Below are 25,111 nucleotides of genomic sequence, written 5' to 3'. Positions count from 1 at the left end.
TTCATCCCCTCGAAAATAATACCTCGTATATATGTTGACCTCCTAATTTCAGCTTAAAAAAACTGTCTTCAAAACTCAGCCTATACCCGAGTATATACGGTAAATACACCTTCCATGGTAATTGTAATTTTCATGAGTTCTCCCATCCTTTTCAATTCTGATTCACAGCTATTCCTGAGATGTTGCTTATGTCCTCTTCCATGAAGACTGATGCAGTATATTTGTTCAATTCATCTACCTTCTCTTTCTTTTCCATTATTAATTCTCTTCACCCATTTTCTATAGGGTTAACACTTGCTTTGTTAACTCTCTCCTAAATACCTGAAGAAGCTTTTCCTACCTATTTTTATTTTTGACTAACTTGTTATCTAATTTTTCTCTCTCATTTTTAATACTTTGCCTTTTTAATGTTGTGTCAATCTTCTGATCTGTAACCTATCTTTGCACAGTTGTACATTTCTATTTTGAATTTAGTACTATCTTTGATTTTCTTCAGTTAACTAAGGATGGCAGAATGTCCTTCGAACTTTTCTTATGTGTTGGAATGTAATTATTCTGCATTTTTGAAAATATCCCCTTAAATGTTTGTCACTGCATTTCTACTGACCTATCCCTTAGCCTAAATTGCCAGTTCAAGTTTGCTAACTTTACTTTCATGTGCTTAAAATTGCCTTTGAATTTTACATTAAGTGGGTCCAAGACTATTATTTTGAATTTAAACAATCATGTTATGGTTGCTGCTACTCAGGGGCACTTTGCTATGAGGTCGGAGTTAATCCAATCTCTATGGTCAAAGCCAGGTTGAGTACAGCCTCTGGTTGCTGCAGTAACATGCTGGTCTAAGAAATTGTCACAAAACTCCTTGACTTGACTGCCTTTTACCTATGTGATATTTTCCTGTCTATATGTATGTTTAAATACCCCATGATATTTGCTATACCTTTTGACAAGCTCCTATTAACCCTCCAGTGTTACCTGTCCTACAATGTGGTCACTCCTAGGGAGCCTGTACATAACTCCCACAAGTGACCTTGTGCCTATACCTTCACCATTTCAGACTGCTTCTATAACCTTCTCTTCTCTGAGGAGTGCAGTCCCATCTTCTACAATCTATCCACACACCCAAGAAGTTCCTCAACCTTGGAACCATTCTTGCAAAGCATTTCTGCACCTTCTTGAAGAACCTCCCATCCTTCAGAAAGCTTGGCAGTCAGATTTGGATACAATATTCCAGCTGAGGCTGAACCAAATGTTTTATTGAGGCTTGGTCTTACTTCTGAAATAGACACCATGCATAGGAAACTTTCAAAATCTAAAAAAAAAACACAGTGCTGGATGGACCCAGCAGGTCTGGCAGCATCTGTGGAGAGAGAAACAGCTAACGTTTCGGGTCTAATGTGACTTTACTTTTGAAGGAGGGTCACGTTGGAATCAAAATTTTAGGAAAAATCTTATAGGGGTCTAAATATAGTGGGTTATGGTGAGAAGGGTGGCAGCATCGGGCAACAAGTGTAGTGAGGTCCATCATGATGTCTACATCTTCTTTCTATATCTTTTACATCTTTTTACAAACGGCGTGAGTGAGTTTCTCACTGGATAGCAATGGGTTGCCAATTCATGGTCATTATTGATTTTTAACCCCTTTGTTAATGTCCAGACTCCCATCTTGGAAAATGTAGCCAATAAGGAGAAACTTCTTCATTAGAAGGGAGATAAAGAGGAACTTCTTCAGCCAGAGAGTGGTGAATCTATGGAATTCATTGCCACAGAAGGCTGTGAGGCCAGGTCATTGAGTAGATTTAAGATGGAGATAGAAAGGTTCTTAATTGACAAAGGAGGTCAAGGGTTATGGAGAAAAAGTGGGAGAATGAGTTTGAGAATTTGTTAACTGTGATTGACTGGCAGACCAGACTTGAAGGGCTGAATGGCTTAATTTCTGCTCTTATGTCTTATGGTCTTATAAGCTCAATACCAGCAAAGGCAGAAATAACAGATTTGCTTGGATGCTAACTGCAAAGGACCTTGATATTGGGCGCCAATATCTCAGACGGTTGTCCATGGACACTGGGCACACACACCCCACATCCATGGGACATTGGCATCTGTCATGTGCCAGCCTCTGAGAACCCTCAGGGCACAATAGGCCGTTTCAAGATTGCACCAACAACTATTGGTGAACCAAGTGATGGGAACCCTGTGACTGATTGCACAATAAGCAATTCACACTACTGTGACCCAGTTCATCCTCCGAAAATGTCAATTTTATTTATCTGAAATGCCTTTGATAATTGTTTCACCGAAAGCCCTTAGAATCTTCCAGAAACTTTGGCCAACAGTTCAGTCAGCCAAGGTAAGTCATGTAGACTGAGAATATTCTCTGTTGTAAGGACGCTAGAATCAATACTCTGTTAAAATGCTCTTCAAAGGCATCTTAAGGTCTTAACCTTAGCTCTCCTCAAGGGATTGTCTCAGATTTGCCAACCAGGTTATGCCTTAGAGGCAAGAATGCCAAAATTTGGATGACCAAATAGTGTTGTATCAAATGGTTTTGATCAGACCACATAGAAAATCCCGGTTGACTCATCAGTTCAGTGCTAGGGGCACTTACAGAGGTGCTGTCTATTGGAGAAGATGTTAAAATGAGGCCAGATTTTGACATTATTTCTAGGAAAAAATGAAGGGGCGCTCTCCCTGTCATCCTAGTCCATGTTTACCCCAGCTTCCACATCACATAAAAACAGATTTTCAAACAAAATGCTGCTAATGCTGGAAAGCTGAAATAAGAGCACAGATCAGTGCAGTCTCAGCAGGTCTGTGAAGATATATGAGTTAACATTTCAGTTCGAGTGGCCTTTCGTCGGAACATTGACTTGAAAGGTGACCCTGCTTCTCTGCACAAATGTGGCCTCACGCACAAGAAAAAGATTGGTTTGCTGATTATTATCACATCACTGTCTGTGAGAGCTTGCTGTGCCTAAATTAGCTACTGTGGTTTCTTTATTACAACAGTGATTGCACTTCAAGAAATCCTCATTGACTGCAATGTATATTCTGACATTGTGCGGTCAGGGAAGGTGCTACGTAAATGCAAGTCTTGCTTTCTGCAGATGATCGTTTAGTTTCGAACCGTTTCACTTGGAATAACCCCACAAACGACTGAGCTAATAAATTAACTTTTGCTCACAAACTAATGAACAACAATTATTCGTAAGATGAAGAACCATAGTTAGCAGCACTTAAACTGAGTATGCAAGTAATTGGGAGTACTGATTAGAATTCATTGACAAAGTAAATAACATGCACTATGAAGTCAAGCCACAATAAATCAGTATTAACGACTGGCTGATAAATTGATTTGAAATCAATGTCTGACATTGATATAAACCAATGAAATTAATTTGAGATTGGGTTCTTCAGATGGCCAACCACTTACCAGGATTGGATTCCTTGTCCACCCACTGGAACCAACATCGAATTGACTGCAGCAGTTCGCGAGGTGGCTGAAAGAAAGGCAACCGAATTGAAAAATACCATGTTCTCAGAAGATTTGACAGGGCAGATGCATAAAGGTTGCTGCTCCTGTAGGACCAGACAGCATAATCTCAGAATAAGAGGTTGCACAGAATTTCCAACAGAGTTAAGGAAGAGTTGCTTCTGTCAGAGTAGAGTGAGTTTGTGGAATGCTTTACTGCAGAGGGCTGTTGAGGCTGGGTTATATGAGGCAGACAGATTTTTTTATCAGTAGTGGGGGATCAAGTGTTTCTTGGGAAAAGCAAGGAAGTCGAGTTGAGGGTTGTCAAATCAGTCACTATCTCCTTGAATGGCAGAGCAGACTCAATGCGCTGAATGGCCTACTTCTACTCCTTATGGTCTCTTGGGAATCTATTCAAGAGCAATTAGTGAAGGCCACTCAATACTGCTCCAGTGATTCTCACGTCGAGTGAATGAGTACAAAAAATAGATTAAGGTCTGGAAATTTATAATAAGCCATATTTCTAGAACCTAGACAATAATGTCTTTACAAGTCATCCTGGATGAAATACAAATAGGCAAAAGTGAGGACTGCAGATGCTGGAAATCATTTCCTGATGAAGAGCTTTTGCCCGAAACATCGATTTTCCTGTTCCTTGGATGCTGCCTGACCTGTTGTGCTTTTCCAGCACCACTCTCATCTCTGGATGAAGTACAAGCCCTACAGTAATCCCACTGAGTAGATGATGTTAGATTGTTGGGATTGCAACATAATAGTATCTGGGATATCAGACAGTGCTGAAGATCTTGGTTCCAGGGATACATTTCCTGAAAATCCAGTGATTGCTTTTGAAGAGGCTTACTGAAGGAGATAAAGAAGGAAAGTTGTCAGCGTATTGCACAGAACCTGCTCTGGAGATGAAATGACAACAGCTCCAACTGGGTAACCTAGTGCCCATTCCAGCGCCAGTGAAAATTCAAAGCAATTCTGCAGCCAGTGAAGTGACCACAGAGCCTGACATATCCAGGTTAAGAGAACAAAGTCTTCAATCCTTTTAGAAAGAGGCTTTGAGCCTTCACAGTGAGAAGGATGATGTGCGCAGTTATATTGAGAGTTAGTTGATTGGATGGCTGGTTTACGATGCTGCTGGTTTCCGAGGTGTGGGTTCAGTTCCTGCACTGGCAGGTGTTAGCATGATGGCCCCACCTTCAGAACCTCATCCCTTACCTGAGGTGGGGTAAACCCTTAGCTTAAACTTGCCACCAGTCGTCTCTCACTGATGAGGACTATGGTAATTTTCCTTTCAATTACATTGATGTATGAGAGTATATCCTTTGCTTAGAATGGCTGAACCTGCAGGAAAGATTTAGGACTAACAGATTAACTGGGATTTGGGTCACCAGAACAAAATGTTTAACAATGCAAACGTTCAACAAAGGACAACTTTTGGCAAATTAATATTCTTGATATAAAAAAGGTTGAAAGAGGGAGATGGGAAGTTGGGTACACAGTATATTTTTAGATATGAGGATGAGGAGGAAATGATGGAGGAACAAGGTCAGGGATGGGTTGCTGCTCTATTTAATAAAGCCTGTTGCTGTTTACTCACGAAGGGGGGAATTGACTATAAAAGGTAAGAACACTATGCTTCAGAAACACTGGCCATTGTTAAGACCACATTTCAACGACTGTGTGTAATTTTGGTTTCCTTAATTAAGGAAAGATGTAAATACACGAGAAGTGGTTCAGAGCAGACTTCTCAAACTGACCGTAGAATGGGTTGGAGGAATGATTGGACAGACTTACTTATTTTCATTGCAGTTTAGAGGAGCGAGGGTTGATTTATTGATATTTATAAGATCTTGAATAGTCTGGACAAGGTTTCCTCTTGTAGGTCAGCCCAGATCTGAGGGGGACACTGGTTTGAAATTAGGGGCCACCATTTTGGGACTGAGAAGATGAGCAAGTCAGAGACTTGTCCAACTATAAATTCTCTTCTGGATGTAAGTTTGCTCGCTGAGTGAAAGGTTAAGTTTCAGATGGTTTGTCACCATACAAGGTAACTTGGTCAGTGAGCCTCCAGTGACCCACTTTCTATTTATGTGTTTAGGTTTCCTTGGGTAGGTGTTGTCCTTTCTTGTGGTGATGGGAAGGGGGAATAACATCAGCACCGGGAATGGCACCATCAACCTAAGGAAACCTAAACACATGAATACTAAGCAGGTCATAACACCAGTGCTTTACCAGAGGCTCACTGATGATGTTACCTAGTACGGTGATGAAACATCTGAAAACGAACCTTCCAGCTCAGTGAGCAAACTTACATCTAGAACCTCAACCTAAGCTACAAGCCTTCTCAAAACTCCCTAACAAATAGTCTTCCTCAGTAGATGGTGGAAGAAAAGTCTTTGACTAATTTTAAGGTAGAGGAAGATGTATACCAGTTAGGTTAGTTATTGGGAAGGATGGGAATGTGGAATTCCAAATGCAAACTGATCTTATCAATTTGTAGAGCAGGCCACAAGAAACGATTAGCCATCTGTTCTTAATTCACATTTGGACCTCTGCTGCAGCTACCGACTGTAATTTGAATTGGGGAGCTGTGTAAGGAATAGGTGGTCTTGGGCTCCCCTGTTGCCCTCGTCATATCTTCTTTCCTCCTCTTCCATTCCTCATGTCCCATTGATGCCAATCAATGCTGTCTCCCAATGATTCCCCCAACTGCTCAATCCCCTTTCCAGGCCTGAGGCAGCAGTCTTGCTCCAACCTCTTCAGCAGGAAACTGATAATGTGGGGTGGCATGGTGGCTCAGTGGTTAACACTGTTGCCTCACAGCACCAGGACCTGGGTTTGATTCCTGCCACAGGCGACTGGCTGTGTGGAGTTTGCACATTCTCCCAGTGTCTGCGTGGGGTTCCTCTGGTTTCCTCCCACAGTCCAAAAATGTGCAGGTCAGGTGAATGGGCCATGCTAAATTGCCCATAGTGTTAGGTGCATTAGTCAGGGATAAATGTAAAAGTCTGGGTGGGTTGCTCTTCGGAGGGTCAATGTGGACTTGTTGGGCCAAAGGGCCTGTTTCCACACTGTAGGTAATCTAATCATAAGCAGTTGAAGCTCTTGAGTTAATGCCTCAGGAGATGGGAGGCTTTTTACCAGTCTTTTTTGTCAGTCACTTGTGAGATGTGGGCATCATTGGTTTGGCTGGCACTTTCTGCCTGTTTCTAGTTGCCCTTTTGAGAAGATGGTGGTAAGCTACCTTCTTGAACTGTTGCAGTCCATGCACTTCAATTCCTGCTTTGAAAACTCCCAGCCAGGGAAATCAAATTGGAGAGTTAAAGCTCCTTGTTAAACAGACAAAATAAGCTTATTACGTGAGTTAATCGAGCATAGCCAACAATGATTTATTAAAGTCAAGTAGTATCTGACAATGTCAATAGAGTTTATTAAAAGTAAAGAAATTTGAGATCAATAACAAGAATACAATAGATTCAGTGTATGTGGATTTTTTTGGAGATGTTCAATAGGGTCTCTGCTTCTGGCTATAGAAAGAAATATAATAACATTGATTGGTTGGCTAACAGAAACATTCAAAGAGTGTGGTGCTGGAAATGCACAGTTGGTCAGGCAGCATCAAAGGAGCAGGAAGTCAACATTTCAATGATGAGCCCTTCACCAGCTCTTTCCATCTCCAACAAGAGAGAATCTAACTATCGCCTCTTGACACTCAACAGCATTAACATTATTGAATCCTCCACTATCAACATTACTATTGACCAGAACCAGTGCTGGACTAGTAACATACATAGTCTAGCTACACAGTTGGTCAAACACTGTTGTCAGTAACACATTTCCTGATTTCCAGTCTCAATTCACCATCTATGATGTATAATTCAGGAATGTTATGGAATAAATTCCAATTATCTGGATGAAAATGGCTCCAACCATTCTTCAAACACTCAACACTGTCTGGGATGAATAATCTGTCCATCACCTCCCTGGAATGTAAATCCTCTAACATGTGCATAGTGACATCAGTGTGCACCATCTGGAGATCTATTCACCAATTTACCAAAACTCCTGCGATAGTAGGACCAATAGCTTCTATCAGGACAAGGGCATAGAGTGAGGACCTTGGGGTGGAGACAGCCAGTATCTTAGAATTGAAGATACATGAGCAACTTGATTCCTTTATGAAGCAGCTACTATTTCAGATCCTCTATTCCTGCTTGCAGACTCACTTTCTTGGCACAACTCTACATGGTATCGTCAAGTATTTACATTGCACTTTTCAAAGCACAGGGACACTACAATGTAGAATACAACCATCTGTGAGTTCTCTTTCAAGTCACATGTCATTCTGACTTGGAATAACATAACTATTCTTTAACAGTTTCAAAAATGACCTCTGTTACAGCCTCATAGGCGTATCTACATCACATGGACTGCAATGGTTGGACAAGTTGGATCACCTGTAGCTTCTCAAGTGAAATTGCTGATGGGCAACAAATACTTGGACAGCCTTGCTGTCATTTGCATGCCAAGAATGAGCCTAAAATGTTAACGTAAATTATTATGATTTCGAATGGCGAGAAGTTGAAAATGGGTTTTCACCAGATAGTAATCCTCAGTTCTTCTTGGCACCCAATGATACAAAGAAAATGAACGTGGCCACATGGAGGACAGTTCTGAAGGGTACAATAGTAGAGAGCTTAGTAAATAGTGAAGACAATGGTGTAAAAACTTCTGAAAGGTATGAACAGCTGAGACAAATGGACAGGCAGGTGGAAAACACAACTTACTTGGATAACCAACACTTTGACAGGATAAATGAGAATGAGAGGCCAGGGCTTTAATTTCTGGCATTCACAAAATAATTGGATAAAGTCACAGAAATTCAATCCCCAAAGGATGTAGAGAACCCCAAGCAAAAAATACATCGCATATTAATCAAATTTGACTTTTTCAGTCGCTCTAACTTCATCAGCTCTATGGAGTATAATGCTCCTGTTGGTATACTTCACTCTCACCTCAGATTCACTTTGAGCAATGCCACGGACTAAAGAGGATTAGAATCCTTACAGTGTGGAAACAGGCCTTTCAGCCCAACAGGCCCACACTAACCCTCCAAAGAGTAACACCATCAGACTCATTTCTCTACCCTATATTTACCCCTGACTAATTCACCTAACCTACACATTCCTGAACACTACAGCCAATTCACCTAACCTGCACATCTTTGGATTGTGGAAGGAAAGCCATTCAGACACAGGGAGAATATGCAAACTCCACACAGACAGTTGTCTGAGGCTGGAATTGAACGCAAGTCCCTGGCGCTGTGAGGCACTAGTGCTAACCACTGAGCCACTGTGCCACCCAAAAACAGTATTCCTGTTGTTTTGTACATTCTATTAATCACAGCACACTTCAAGCATCTCAGCTTCCAGAGATGCATTCATCTTGCAATTTCTGACATCTCTCAGGCATTCCAGATATGTGACCGAGTCTAAGAGCCCAGAGTTTGTGAAGTGCAGTACTTCACTGTAACATTCCAATGGATGCATAAAAATAATCAGCTTCACATTCAATATGATTATGGCTGATCCTTTGCCTCAACACCATATTCCTGCTTTCTCCCATAGCCTTGATGCCTGTAAAAACTAAAAAATCATCTATCTCTTTCTTGAATATCTTCACTGACATGACCTCCCCAACCTTCTGTGGTCGAGGATTCTACAGGCCCATTACCCACTGTTCCTCATCTCAGTCCTAAAGAGCCTACCCTGCTTTCTGAGACTCAGTACCCAGTTCTATGCTCGTCAATCAGTGATGGCATCCTTCCTGCATCTAGTCTGCCCAGCCCTGTTAGAATTTTAAGTATTTCATCTCCCATCCTCCTCCGAAACTGTCATGAATGTATGCTCATTTGAAACAGTCCCCCCTGCACAGGACGGCCATTCCATAAGAACATAAAACATAGGAACAAAAATTAGGCCATTCAGCCCATCAAGTTTGCTCCACTATCCGATCATGGCTGATAAGTTTCTCAACTTCATTTACCAGCTTTCTCCCCATAACCCTTGATCCCCTTGATACTCAAGAACTTACCTATCTCAATCTTAAATACACTAATGACCTGACAGCCACAACCTTCTGTGACAATGAATTCCATAGATTCCCCACTCTCTGGCTGAAGAAATTTCTCCTTATCTCTGTTCTAAAAGCTCTTCCCTTTATTCTAAGGCTGTGTCCTCAGGTCCTGTCTCTCCTACCAATGGAAACATCTTCCCAACATTCACTCTGTCCAGACCATTCAGTATTCTGTAGGTTTCAGTTAGACCCCCCTTCATCCTTCTAACCTCCATCAAGCACAGATCCAGAGTCCTCATACGTTAAGCTTTTCCTGGGACCATTCTCATGAACCTCCTCTGAACATGCTCCAGGGCCAGTATATCCTTCCTGCGCACAATACTCTAAATATGGTCTGACCAGAGCATTATAAAGCATTCTTGGAAGCAGTCCAGTGAACCTCCACTGCACTTCCTTTATGGCAAGAGTGGTCACCTCCAACAAATTTAGATCTGACCAGATCAAAACCAGTATACACCAGTAGATCTTGCTCTGGTTTCATATTTTTTTTTCTCATCTGGGTGGAAAATAGAGTGAATTGAAAGAAAAGCTTGCACTTATTGACCACTTTGTCTGCTTTATATCTGCAAATGCTTATAGCCAATGAAATGCTTTTGAACTGAAATCCCTGCTTTAATGACTCCCCAAAGAAGCAAAGTGACACTGAGCTTTACTTTTTGTTTATATTGCTTGTGTGATAAACATTGGCCAGAATTCCAAGCTCTCTTTTGAAATAGTTCTATGGCTTCTTTCAGGTTGATGCGAGAGTGCAGATGGGACATTGGATCAAGGTCTCACCCAAAAGGCAACACCTCTGACAGTGTAGTGTTCCCTTGGTCCCTTGATTTTAGTTCTCAAGCCTTGGATTGGAACTGAACCCAGAGCCCTGCAATACGGAAACAAAAGAGCGAGCAATCAAGCAGCAGCTAACTCAAGACTGGGATTAAATCAGCTACAGAGGTAGAAACTCGTCAGGATCCAGGACACCATGGGCCAAAAGAAACTTCCAATCAATCAGCGGCCAAGTCACAGTCTCACAGAATTGTTAAGGAGTAGGGGGAGGCCATTCAGCCCTTCAAGCCGGCTCTGCCATTAAATATGAACAAGGCTGATCATCCAACTGTTCCTGCTGTCTGCCCATACCCTTTAGCACTGAGAACTGTATCAAACACTTCCTTGAAAATATTTCAATAAATGTTCAATGTTTTGGCCTCAACTGCTTTCTGTGGCGGAGAATTCCACAGGTCCTCCATACTCTCTGGGTGAAGGCAAGTATTGTGATATGGTTTTATTATTCAATTGCTGGATGAGGGTGTCAATGGTTTGGCCAGCATTTATGGTCTGTCTTTAACTGGCCAGAGAGCAGTTAAAAGTGAAGCACATTGCTGTGGGTCCGGAGTCACATGTAGATCAGACTGGGTAAGGATGACAGATTTCTTCCTTAAAGCTGGGTCTTTCCAACAATAGTTTCATGGTCATCATTCGACTCTTAATTCCAGGTTTTTATTGAATTGAAATTCCATCATCTCTCTTTTGGGATTCGAACCTGGATTCCCAGAACAATAACTGGGTGTCGGCATAAATGGTCCAGCGATAATACCACTGCAGTGAGTATAATGAGATTGGCCATGTGGACCTCATAGAATATGAGTTCACTGATTGGGGATGTTAATCTGGTCCAAACAAGGAGCCCTGGCTGACAGATATAAACAGGAGTGTCAGAGATTCTGTTCACTCTGAGAGCTGGATCAGTGTAAAGGAGTCTCCATGTGAAAATACAGGGTGACATTGTGATGGGATACCAGTCTTTTCTGGAATAATTTCAACCACTATGCTGTCAACTTTTTAAAAACATTTCTTTACATATTTGTCAATTGTCTTGGTAACTCAATTTTAAAATGCATCCTCAACCCTGTGGCAGAGACAAGTCAGATTCATACTGACACCACTAGTAAGTCTCATGCAACTGAGACATTACTGTAACCAGCACCCCCACCATTCCCAGAGTCTGAGGGAGACCGGGAGATTACTGTAACCAGCACCCCCACCATTCCCAGGGTCTGAGGGAGATCGGGAGATTACTGTAATCAGTACACCCACCATTCCCAGGGTCTGAGGGAGATCGGGAGATTACTGTAATCAATACATCCACCATGCCCAGGGTCTGAGGGAGACTGGGAGATTACTGAACCAGCACCCCCACCATTCCCAGTGTCTGAGGGAGACTGGGAGATTACTGTAACCAGCACCCCCTCCATTCCCAGTGTCTGAGGGAGACTGGGAGAATACTGTAACCAGCACCCCCTCCATTCCCAGTGTCTGAGGGAGACTGGGAGATTACTGTAACCAGCACCCCCACCATTCCCAGTGTCTGAGGGAGACTGGGAGAATACTGTAACCAGCCCACCATTCCCAGTGTCTGAGGGAGACTGGGAGAATACTGTAACCAGCACCCCCACCATTCCCATGTCTGAGGGAGACCGGGAGATTACTGTAGTATGAAAACTCTATCTGAAAACAGACAGTGGATGATCCAACAACTTTAGATGTGCATAAGAAAAAAATGTAAATTAAAATATGCAATTGGATAAATTAATTTGTCATCCGTTAATGCAGCATGAAGCCTTTGGGAGTATTAATTATAAATTTGTTAAGAAAAATGATGATGATAACAGCAGCAAGATCAAGAATCACAACATTACAAAATACATTTTTATTGTCTGTAACATTTATTAACATTTAACTGAATAGTTTGTCACATTGGTGTATTTTTTAGCTAATGATACACTTGGAAATGTAATTCAAAATTATGTGGACTCTCCAGTGTTTAAATGATGAAGCCCATCTGAATGAACCGTGTGTTATCTTTTGACAGTCTAATTAAGACTGTACAATTCTCCAGAAAAATCTCACATTTTGAGTACTACCTTCTCGCAAGCCGTCTTTGTAAAAGATGCAAGAACTTTTTCTCAACTTGAGATTGCACCACCTTGACTTCGATCAGAAACATGTAAATTCAGATCCTTTTCCACAGGATGAGTGAAGTGCGGATTTACAACTTGAAGACTGAAACCATCCTGAATAAGTCAGCACACATAGCTCAGAAGCTTAGAGTCTCTCGATGCCGCCCCTCCATTGCTTTTGTGATCAAAGTCCAGCAGCTTGCATATCTTATTTTTTTTGACAAGAATGGGTCTTTTTACTTCACTTGGAACATGAACAGCACAAGTCACCCCATGACTCTTGGCACTTGATCTCACTCCCAGTCACTGCATAGAGATTTAGTCCGTAATGATTTCAATGGATGAGAAGCTCTGTTGTTTGTTGGTGTCTCTTGATTTATGAATCTGTCACTTAAGTCGTGGGTGAGGTGAGGCGGGGCTGTGACAGTGAAGGAAGCAATTATTACAAACTTCTGATAATAACCTTTGACCTTCCCCTTGGAACAGCTGCTTTGTCTTTATTTTCCACCCAGCATATTTCACAGACCAGAGAGAGGCCAAAGGTGAACACTACTTTATTCTGCTGTACACCAACTGACTTCAAACTATCAGTTTCTTCCGAAGAATGAGGATGGCAGAGAGAAACATCAGAGAAAAGAAAGCAGAACATCACAAGAGATGTACTGTTGGTAAAAGCAGAGAAAGTTAGAGGCAGATGGAGGGTTTATCGTTGTCAAAATGAATCATATTGTCCCTGTGTTTCATTCATACAGTGAATAGTTAGTGTGAAAATTAAACATCTGCAGCATCAGCCTGTATGTTTGGCAGCACACTTTTTAAAAATTGAAGCAGTCATTACAATTTGATGGAAACATGTAATACTGCTATACTATGTGTCTCTTTACCCTGTGGCTATTTGCTTAGATACTTTCTGTTTGTAGTTTATGACCAGTTTGAAGTGGGGGAGTAAAATTAGGAATACACTGTGCAAAACAAAATATTTCTTAATGTGTAACATCCTCAGAACAAACAAAATGAGTGAAAGCTTAGTGTAGGGATAGCAACAGACTGTGATGGAGAGCATCAGTTTAAAGGATCAGGTGATATTTATTATGAAGGTGTTGAGTGTACTGTACCTTTAAGAGAGTTGAAGGACTTAGCAAGCACATGGAGTCCTGGAAATTGTACAATGTAACATTTGGTCCAGCAGCTAGCAGTACCTGGGTTACCGACAGATATAGCAAATTCAAATTCAGCCAATCAGTTTAAATTATGCCCCAAGATATTAAACTCCAATCAAGTTTGAATTAGTATTTTAATAATATTAACACCAATGAAACAATCTGATGCTTTGGGGCAGAAAAAACAGACATTTTGGAACAGTTAGTCAGAGCAACAAAGAGCAGCGGGGAGAACTGCCAAGCCACCAACACATGCAGAATGCCCGTAGAATAGCTCTCTTAAAGGTACTTTTATGTATCAACGAGCTGTAAAAGAGAAACCCTAAGAAGATGAAAAGAAGACAGAAGAAGATACAAATAGAAGATTCAACATCTGGCTGGTTTTGAAATTTGAATTTTTTGGTAAATCTTAATTGGGGGTTTTCTCGGATCAGTATTGTAGATGGGAATGTAAAAGATAGGTTAGAGGAAGGAGTTGTAAATAGTTGTTAGTTAATTATTCTCTGTTAGACTTTTATGAAGAAATAAAGTTTTTAATTTTTACTTTAAATATGACCTTTGGAACAGTTCTTGGCGTCTCGAACTTTCACAGATTACCACACGGCGGTAAATCTTTTCTGTGTTGTTGGTTTAAATTAGCAGAGCAGGTTTACCTTGTGCCATTACACATTTCACAGGGAAAAGTGATTGCCTCACTGTTGCCACAAATTTTGTGTCATCTGCAAATACCGAGTCTGCATTAATAATGTAGATTGCGGAAAACACTGCTCTTACTGATTTGCTTTGATTTGATTTATTGCGATCACATGTACTTTAGTACAATAAAACATTTTATTTTGTAAACAGTACAGGCAGATCGTAGCAAACAAGGAGATACAGATCATCAGGTGTTTAGACAGAGCGAGGAACACAAGGTTATAGCTGCACTGGAAGTGCACAAAGCAAGATCAACATCATTTGAAGTTGGAAGGTCCATCCAGAAGTCTAATAATGGCAGGGAAGAAGCTGTTCCTAAACCTGTTGGTGCATATGTTCCAGCTTCTGATGGAAGAGGTCATGGTATTCATTCAGTGTCTCCCCAATCTCTTCCGCCTCCACACGCAACTTCCCCCTACTATCCTTGACTGGACCTATTCCTACCCTCGTCATTCTTTTATTCCTAAAAGAATCCAGCTTCTGATGGAAGAGGTCATGGGAGAGCATTACTGGGGTGGGATGGGTCTTTGCTGATGTTGGCAACACAAAGTGAAGTTGGAGTCAATGGATAGGAGATTGGTTTCCTTCATGGGTCTGGGCTGTGCACATAACCTTCTATAGTGTCTTACTATATATGTTATCTGTTCTGTTACACCACTTCTCTGTCCTGTCTCCCTCATTTTACAGGGGAAAGTGAGGACTGCAGATGCTGGAGATCAGAGCTGTAAATGTGTTACTGGAAAAGCGCAGCAGGTCAGGCAGCATCCAACTCCCCCTCCCACTCTACCAAGGACATGCAGGTCCTTGGAGTCCTGCTGGACACACTTTCCTCATTCCTGAAGAAGGGCTCATGCCCGAAACGTCGATTCTCCTGCTCCTTGGATGCTGCCTGACCTGCTGCGCTTTTCCAGCAACACATTTTCATCCCTCATTTTACATCTGAGTTGCCAATATCCCTTTTGTCCCCTTTGCTAGCAAAGCCTGTGATGTGGCTCTTTATCAAGCACTTTTTTTTAAAAAGTCCACACTCCACACTTGACCTTCATCATCCCTCTCCTTTACCTCATCAAAATAAAACTCAATAAAGTGAGTTAAAAAATGATTTCCTTTTAACAAATCTCTGCAGATTTCCCTGACTGAATCCACATTGGCTTCAGCATTTCTCTGCACATTATTCTTCCTAAAAACAACAAAATTTGAATAACCGGCTACAAAAATCATAGAGTGCAAGGTTTAGTGAAGGATAAAACTGGCCCCCAAAACAAATATTTTGCCAACACCACACTCTCGACTCTGATCTCCAGCATCTGTAGTCCTCACCTTCTCCCAAAACAAATGGGACTGGTGAGGTTACTGTCAAAATTTCCGATAAAATTAGATTAGTTTAGCTGAGCACACAGTGGAAAATTCTCAACTCCTGGCAGAGTTGGCCTGTGTGTGGGGAAGTAATTGTCCTTTTCTTGATTCTACCAGTGAAAAGAAACTGTTTTTCAACGTAGTCTGTTAGAGATTCCTCAGGGAGTGAGTGTTGCTCCGGCAACATGCAGTTTGATGTGCATATTGCAGCCTACAGCCATGGATAGCTATAGCGAGACTCCAGCCTTCATCCTACACCAAGGCTGACCCTGAGTCTCTTGCTGTCACAGTCTGCTCTGGGCACATTGGAAAGATATCCAGGTATTCACCCTGTGTGGCTATGGATGGAGCTTTCTTGACCATCGAACCTTGTGATGGGACTCAAATACAGAGAGCTGGAAACAGCATAGGCGGGATAGTTTGGGAAAAATATGGCAAGAATGATAAAATCTGACCCTTGATATTGAGAAAAAGAATCCAAAATTTGCACATAAGATTTCAATGACCAAATGAGAACTCGCGACTGTGCATCAAGGGGTCTAATCACAAGCATTATTCATCTGCCTGTTAGTTAATCAGACCTAGTTTAAGTGCAGACTGTGACTTTCTCAGACAATGAAGAGAAACCAGGCACTGTCAATTCCCAAAATGGAAGTCACACTGGGTACGTGATCTCCATCACCATCTCCAAATCAGACCTTCAGTACATCTCACGGCAGGCTCTGCGGGCAGCAACCACATGAAGTAAATTATAGTTTAAATTCAATCATAGGATTTGAGCGTTGCTGGCTCAGTCAGCTTTTATTGATCATCCCTAATTGCTCAGGGGGCAGTTAAGGGTCAATCACATTTCTTTTGGATCTGGCATCATGTGGAGGAGAGGCCAGATAAGGACAGTAGCTATCCTTCACTAACGATCATCATAGAATCTCTACTGTGCAGAAAGAGGCCATTTGGGCCATCCGGTCAGCAGACGCCCTGTGAAGAGTACCCAACCCGGGCCCACTCTCAGCACCCTATCACTGTTACCCTGCATTTCCCAGGGTTAATCCACCAAACCTGCGCATCCCTGGACACGATGGGCAATTTAGCATGGCCAAACTAGCTAACCTGCGCATCCCTGGACATGATGGGCAATTTAGCATGGCTAAACTAGCTAACCTGCGCATCCCTGGACACGATGGGCAATTTAGCATGGCCAAACTAGCTAACCTGTACATCCCTGGACATGATGGGCAATTTAGCATGGCCAAACTAGCTAACCTGCGCATCCCTGGACACGATGGGCAATTTAGCATGGTCAAACTAGCTAACCTGCGCATCCCTGGACACGTTGGGCAATTTAGTATGGCCAAACTAGCTAACCTGCACATCCCTGGACATGATGGGCAATTTTGTATGGCCAATCCACTCTAACCTGCATATGCCTGGACACGATGGGCAATCTAGCATGGCCACTCCAGCTAACCTGCATACCTTTGGACTGTGAAAGGAAACTGGAATACCCCAAGGAAGCCTAGGCAGACTCAGGGAGAACATGCAAACTTCATACAGAAGGTCACCCAAATCTAAATCGTCCTTAGGTCCCTGGCGCAATGAGGTAGCAGTGCCAACCATTGAGCCACTGTTAGCCTCTGAATTCCAGATTTTCATTGAATTCAAATTCCACTACCTGCCATGGTGGGATTTGAACCCAGGGCCCCAGCACATTGTCTGATTCTCTGGATTAATAGTCTAGCAGCATTGTCACTTGTCCAATGTCATCCCACCAGGCTGGCATCAGGAGGACAACAGCTTTCACTACACCATTGTGGCTCGTCTCTTACAATACAGTAAGTTGACCGCTTCTATACTGCACTAACACTTTATTTTGCAATGATGCTGCTAATCTGCTTTGCCTGCAGTTACAGGCATCCATTTCAAGGATCATAGCAAGTTCTTGCTGTGAGAACTAGGGTTTCCCTATGCTGCACATGTATTTTTATTATGTACTCCATAGTATTTGTGTTCCACCATTTATCTATGATTATTAATTTAATTTCATTTATAAATTCATGAGCCATCGTTGTCGCTGGTTAAGCCAACATTTATTACCCCATCCTATTTGCCCTTCTTGAGTCACTGCGGTTCCTGTGCTGTGGGTTGACCCACAATGCGCTTAAAGATTTTGAACTAGCGACAGTAAGGAAGGATGGTGAGTGGCTTGGAGGGAAACTTGCTGGTGGTGGCATTCCCGTTTATCTGCTGTCCTTGTCCTTCTAGTTGGAAGTGAGTTGTATTTCTGGAAGGCACTGTTTAGGGAATTTCTGCAGTGTATGTCGTCGATTGTAACACGGCTGCTACTAAGTGTCAGAGGGAGGGGAATGTTTGTGGAGTGCTGTAGGGCTGGAGGACAATGTAAAGTTAGAGGGAAGGGGGGAAGGAGAGGGGGAACAATGGATCGATTTGAAAACAATGAGGAGAACGCAATAATTGAGGTATGGCCATATTGGTAGCCAACCTAGGTCAGGTGGTGTTAAATTTCAAATGATCCATTTTCATCAAAATTCTTTGCTAACCCCAGTGTTTCAAAAATCTCTGGAAATATCAGTATAGTTTTAGGGATGGCCGTTTGACTGATCTTTCTATAATTGCTGTGGAACACTTGGGGGAATAGTCTGTCACTGCCCTGTACATCTCTAATGGCTTTGACACAGTTTGAAGCTGTTTTCTGCCAAACAAGTTAGCACATGTGGCATCTCTAGAGGGCTATACTCATGGCCAGCTAGTTTCCTCTCAAACCATTCTGTTCCAATTTATGTTTCATCCTGTGACTGTTTTCCCATTAACTCAGAGGCTCCCAGGAGCACTGTGTGCTCTCTCAATGCATTTCCTTTTAGATATCAATGATGGGTTACACTTACCGCTGACTCCAGTCATTCATGCACTGAATAATTTCCAGTGGAGAGAGATTTATATGTGTGGATATCCGGCAAATGGGTCTTGTTTCTGATACTGCTCTTTGCTGAACAATCACTAAGAATCATTACTATATGAACAATGGCTAATTTGGTGGCTTTAAAAGACTGAGGCTGTGAAAGGTGTTACGTTACATCAGAAACAGCAACACTAAATCATTTTCCCCAACCAGTCTGTGTTGACGTCTGCTACAGACCTGTCACCGTCTCCTACACCTGTTTCCACCTGAGCTTCATTTTTGTCATGATTCGGAGATGCCGGTGTTGGACTGGGGTGTACAAAGTTAAAAATCACACAACACCAGGTTATAGTCCAACAGGTTTAATTGGAAGCACACTAGCTTTCGGAGCGACGCTCCTTCATCAGGTAGTAGTGGAGGGCTCGATCGTAACACAGAATTTATAGCAAAAATTTGCAGTGTGATGTAACTGAAATTATACATTGAAGAATTGATGGTCTGTTAAGCCTTTCATCTGTTAGAATACAGTGATAGTTTCACTTCTTTCATGTGTAAATATTCTAACAGATGGAAAGGCTTAACGGACAATCAATTTTTCAATGTATAATTTCAGTTACATCACACTGCAAATTTTTGCTATAAATTCTGTGTTACGATCGAGCCCTCCACAATCACCTGATGAAGGAGCGCCGCTCCGAAAGCTAGTGTGCTTCCAATTAAACCTGTTGGACTATAACCTGGTGTTGTGTGATTTTTAACTTTGTACACCCCAGTCCAACACCGGCATCTCCAAATAATTTGTTAACAGAGAGACAATCCGTGGCACAGTTACAGACTGCTCCAAGCTTTCCTCCCGAGCAGATGCACAGCGCGTTGTTATTTCGTGTTGAGTGCAGGTGTGTGTGTGTATTGAGTGCAGAGTGTCTTAAGTCTGTGAGGGGGTGCATGTGGGAGTGTGTGTGTCTATAAGGGTGTGTGTGGATGTCTGTGTGCGCATCTATGTGTACCTGTGTCCATGTGTATGTGAGAGTGTGTGTGTGTAGGAATATCTGTGTGTGTGTGTAGTGCAATGGTGATCACCTGTAATGTGACATGAACCCAAGGTCCTCAACCCAAGGTTTTGTGATTTACACATGAAAGAAGTGAAACTATCACTGTATTCTAACAGATGAAAGGCTTAACAGACAATCAATTTTTCAATGTATAATTTCAGTTACATCACACTGCAAATTTTTGCTATAAATTCTGTGTTACGATCGAGCCCTCCACTATCACCTGATGAAGGAGCGTCACTCCGAAAGCTAGTGTGCTTCCAATTAAATCTGTTGGACTATAACCTGGTGTTGTGTGACTTTTAACTTCATTTTTGTCAGCTTTTTGGAACTGCAAAGAATAAGTCTTTAAAAATTACCTGTGATCCACATGACGGTGTTCTGAAGGTCATAAAAAAAAGCATCTATTCACCTGCAAATCTTACTTTTCTTGTTTCACTACCACCCCGCCCCACCCCCATTGCCCCATGTCATTTTGCACACTTTCCTAGCATTTATCGAACTCCCCTTTCTCCAAGGTTGTGTTATGACGATGAGACGTAGGAACAGAAGTAAGCCATTGAGCCCATAGGGTATGCTCTGCTATTCAATGGGATCATGGTTGATTTGGTTGATTCCCCTTGATTCCCTCACAGATTAAAAATCTGTCTGTCGCAGCCTTGAATATGCTTAATGAGCCACCCTTGTCAGCCCTCTGCGGTAAAGAATTCTATGGATTCACTCCTCTGGGAGAGAAGCAATTCTTCCTCATCAATTTGGAGATGCCGGTGTTGGACTGGGGTGTACAAAGTTAAAAATCACACACCAGGTTACAGTCCAACAGGTTTAATTGGAAGCACACTAGCTTTCGGAGCGATGCTCCTTCATCAGGTGATTGTGGAGGGCTCCACAATCTTTCAATGTATAATTTCAGTTACATCACACTGCAAATTTTTGCTATAAATTCTGTGTTACGATCGAGCCCTCCACAATCACCTGATGAAGGAGCATCGCTCCGAAAGCTAGTGTGCTTCCAATTAAACCTGTTGGACTATAACCTGGTGTTGTGTGATTTTTAACTTCCTCATTAATGTCTTCAATGCGCAAACCCAAATTCTGAAGTTATGTCCTTTGGTTCCAGACTCTCCCACAACTAACCTTAGAATTTTGTATGATTCACTTCTTCTTCTAAATTCCAACAAGTACAGGCCCAATATACTCAACTTCTGCTCATAAGCCTCCAAACCTGGTACCAACCTACACAACCATCTCTGGACTGCCTCAAAGGCCCACATATCTTTCCTTACAAAAGGAGCCTAAAACTGCATAAAGATCAGGATGGATCGGTGGCTCAGTGGTTAGCACTGCTGCCTCATGGTGCTAGGAATCTGGGTTTGATTCTCGCCTAGGGTGACAATGCGAAGTTTGCATGTTCTCCCTGTCTCTGCGTGAATTTCTACTGGGTGCTCTGGCTTCCTCCCACGGTCCAAAGATGTGCAGGTTAGATGAATTGGTCATGTCAAGTGCCCTGTAGTGTTCAGCGATGAGCAGGCTAGGTGGCTTAGCAATGGTAAATTTGGTGTCAGGATGATCTGACCTTTGGAGGATTGGTACTAACTCAATGATACTGACTTCTTGCACTATAGGGATTATATAACTCAAAACAGTACTTCTGTTGCTTTCTCCACTGGCGTTGCCAGACCTACTGAAACTTTTCAACACTTCAATTCATTTGTGGAACTTGGGTGTCACTGAATTGTCTGTCCCTAATTGCCCTTGAGAAGGTGGTGTTGAGCTGCCTTCATGAACTGCTGCTGGTTCACTAATGCCTTTCAGAGAAGGAAATCTGCCACCCTTACCTGGCCTGGACTACATGCAACTCCAGACCCATAGCAATGGATGGTTGACTCTTAGCTGCCCTCTGGGCAATTAGGGATGGGCAATGAATGCTGGCCTAGTTAATGATGCCCACATCTTATGAACAAATTTAAAAAACACAGTAAACTCTGAAAGTTTGTGGTTTCTTGATTTACCATACTGATTCTCTTTCTCTTTATTCTTTTGCCGAGAGCTAGTGCTACCAGAGACTTTGCACCCATCCTTATTACCCTTAAACCGGATAACTCACTGGGCCTTTTCAGAGGGATGAGTCAAACACATTGTTGTGGCTCTGAAGTCACATGTAGAACAGTCCAGATAAGAATGGCAGATTTCTTTCCCCTCAAGGACATTAGTGAAGCAGATGGGTTTTTATGTTAATTGAAAACAGTTTCACAGTCACTGTTCCTGAGACAATTCCAGATTAATTAATTGAATTCAATTTCTACCACCTGCTATGGTGGGATTTGAACCCATGACCACAAAGCATTAGCCTGGTCCTCCAGATTATTAGTGCCATTGCCATTACGCAACTGTGAAGGATCGTCACTGTTGGAAGGTATAGCTAGGCTCATAGAGCTGGCACTGTCATGATGGGCTGGGTGGCCCCTTCATTCTGTGCTTCTGTGAAATAGCTGATGGAGCTGACTCTGGAAGGGAGGGTTGGCTTCATGTTTGTGGAGAGTTTCCAGCAGTTGTCACTTTTAACCAACTCAAAAAAGTATAACGTTAAAGCAGTAGTTTGATCTATCCACCCCAGATCGCATAACTTTACGATTTGGTCTCAAAGATATCATTACATATAAATTTAGGTCTTGCTCTGCAATATTGTCTCTTGGGTTAACTTCAATACGATTCTTTTTTACCAAGTTGTAAGAGCAAATATTGAACAAGGTATTTAAAGATTTTTATGAGGAAGAGAACTTTGACCTTAAGACAGAATATTTAATACTTGTATGATTTGCAGCTTTAAATGTGTTTCACGTAAATAATCTGCTTTGCAAATATTCACGAGTACACTCCTTGAGGATTCGACATTCATATTAATGCAACATAACCCGCGGGCTATATATATCCCTGGCTCATTCAGCCCTTGTCAGCTGGACATTTAAACATATTCTGCTGGAGATATCTGATCAAACTGATCCATTAGTTATGGCCAATGGGGTTCATGTCTCCTCCTTGTACATTGAGTTTACAACAATAACAAATTGCATTTACATAGTCTCTTCAAGGTGTTTCACAGAGGTATTATACTGTAAAAGAATACATGACACCAAGCTAAATAACAAACCATCATGACAGACGGCTGAAATCTTGGTCAAAGCATTAATGAGTGCCTTAAACGATGAAGGAGAGGGAAGGGGAAAAAATGAGTTTCACAGTGTAAAGTCAGAGAGTCATAGAGATGTACAGCACGGAAACAGGCCCTTTGGTCCAACTTGTCCATGCCGACCAGGTATCCTAAATTAATCTAGTCCCATTTGCCAGCACTTGTCCCATATCCCTCTAATCCCTTCCTATTCACATACCCATCCAAATGCCTTTTAATTGTTGTAATTGTACCAGCTTCCACCACTTCCTCTGGCAGCTTATTCCATGCATGTTTGTGAGAAAATGTTGCCCCTTTATATTTTTCCCCTTTCACCTCAAGCCTATCCCCTTTTGTTTTGGAATCTCCTACCCTTGGAAAATGACCTTGCCCACTCACCCTGGCTATGCCCCTCATGATTTTATAAACCTCTTTACAGTCATGTCTCAGCCTCTGAGGCTTCAGGGAAAATAGCCCCATGCTACTGAGGCATCAGTCTGTGGTCGGATTTGACGACGAGGATCAGAATTTAAAATTGGGGAATTTGCTTAAACTGGGAGTGAGTGTGGGTCATGGGTGAAATGACTATGCTGAAGCTAAGAAACAGACATAAGAGTTTCAGATGGCTTTAGATTTACAGAGGAGAGAAAGTGGGAGGCAGAAATGTGTTGGAATAGACAGGCCCAGCAGATGACGGAAGACAGACATTCAATTATTGACAGAATAGGCTCTAGGACATTTCCCCACTGAAGGATTTCATGGATTATTTCTCACTCACATATTCGAAATAATTCATCTCTGCTTTAATCATCACTGAGTTTGCAAAATCTCAACTCGAAATCCAAACAGGGGATGCTCACAACATTCCAGGAAAGCATTGTATTCAAATGCCTTACCAGAGAAAAGTTACATTTCTTCTCTAAAACCTAAATCTGGAATCAAATTAAGATTTTTTAAAAAAGTTGCATTTTTGAAATTTTATTAATTGTGCAATATGTACTCAAACATTCCGACACATTGTCAAAATTAAAGCCTGGGGTCAAATTTGGCACGTGGCTCAGTGATTAGCACTGCTGACTCACAGTGCCAGGGACCTGAGTTCAATTGCAGCCTCGGGCAGCTGTTCTGTGTGGACTTTGTATATTCTCCCTGTGTCTGCATAGGTTTCCTCCGGGTGCTCTACTTACCTCCCACAGTCCAAGGATCTGCAGGTTGGATGGATTTCCTATGTCAAATTGTCCACAATATTCAGGGATGTGTAGGCTAGATGGATTAGCCTACGCTAAATGGGGTGGGGGCCAGGGTCTGGGTGGAGGGATGGTACAAGCTCAATGGGCCAATGGGCCTCCTTATACACAGTAGGGATTCAATAACTTTCCATGATGCCCCAATGCTCATTATAGAATGAATTCATCAATCCTTTGACCATCAATGAGATTTGTTTTCTGAACGACCGGCTTTGAGTGTGAATGAACAAAGGGGGATTTAATTTCTAGTCATGCCTTCCTGTGAGCACTCTGTTTGATAAACTTCAGATAAGAACTCTAGATAAAAACATAAGAACTAGGAGCAAGAGTAGGCCATTCAGCCCCTCCAGCCTGTGCTGCCATTTGAAACAATCATGGTTTGGTTTTTCATTCATGCACAGGATATGGGTGTTGCTGATTCCTAATTATCCAGGAAGTGGTTAAGAGTAAAACACACTGCAAGGGGTCTGGAGTGGGCCAAACCAGATGACGGCAGTTTCCTTTCCTAAAGAGCATTAGTGAACCAAGTGACAATGGATTCATGACCATCGTTAGACTCTTTATTCCAGATTTTTAATTAGATTCAAATTTCACTATCCGCCATGGCAGGATTCATACCTGGGTCCCCATGACATTATTGGAAAAGTGTGGTGCTGGAAAAGCAAGCTGGTCAGGCAGCATCCGAGGAGCAGGAGAGTCAATGTTTTGAGCACAAGCTCTTCTTCAGGGATAAGCATTATCAGTGTAAACTGCTCACCTCTCCTCATTGGACAAACCCTATCAGGGTAAACTTCTCACCTCTCCTCATTGAACAAACCGTATCAGGGTAAAGTCCTCATCTCTCCTCATTGGACAAACCCCATCAGGGTAAACTTCTCATCTCTCCTCATTGGACAAACCCTATCAGGGTAAACTGCTCACTCTCCTCATTGGATAAATCCTATCAGTGTAAA

Source organism: Chiloscyllium plagiosum, chromosome 4 (assembly GCF_004010195.1).
Source record: "Chiloscyllium plagiosum isolate BGI_BamShark_2017 chromosome 4, ASM401019v2, whole genome shotgun sequence".
NCBI classification, from domain to species: Eukaryota; Metazoa; Chordata; class Chondrichthyes; order Orectolobiformes; family Hemiscylliidae; genus Chiloscyllium; species Chiloscyllium plagiosum.
Note: the sequence above shows the minus strand (reverse complement) of the source record.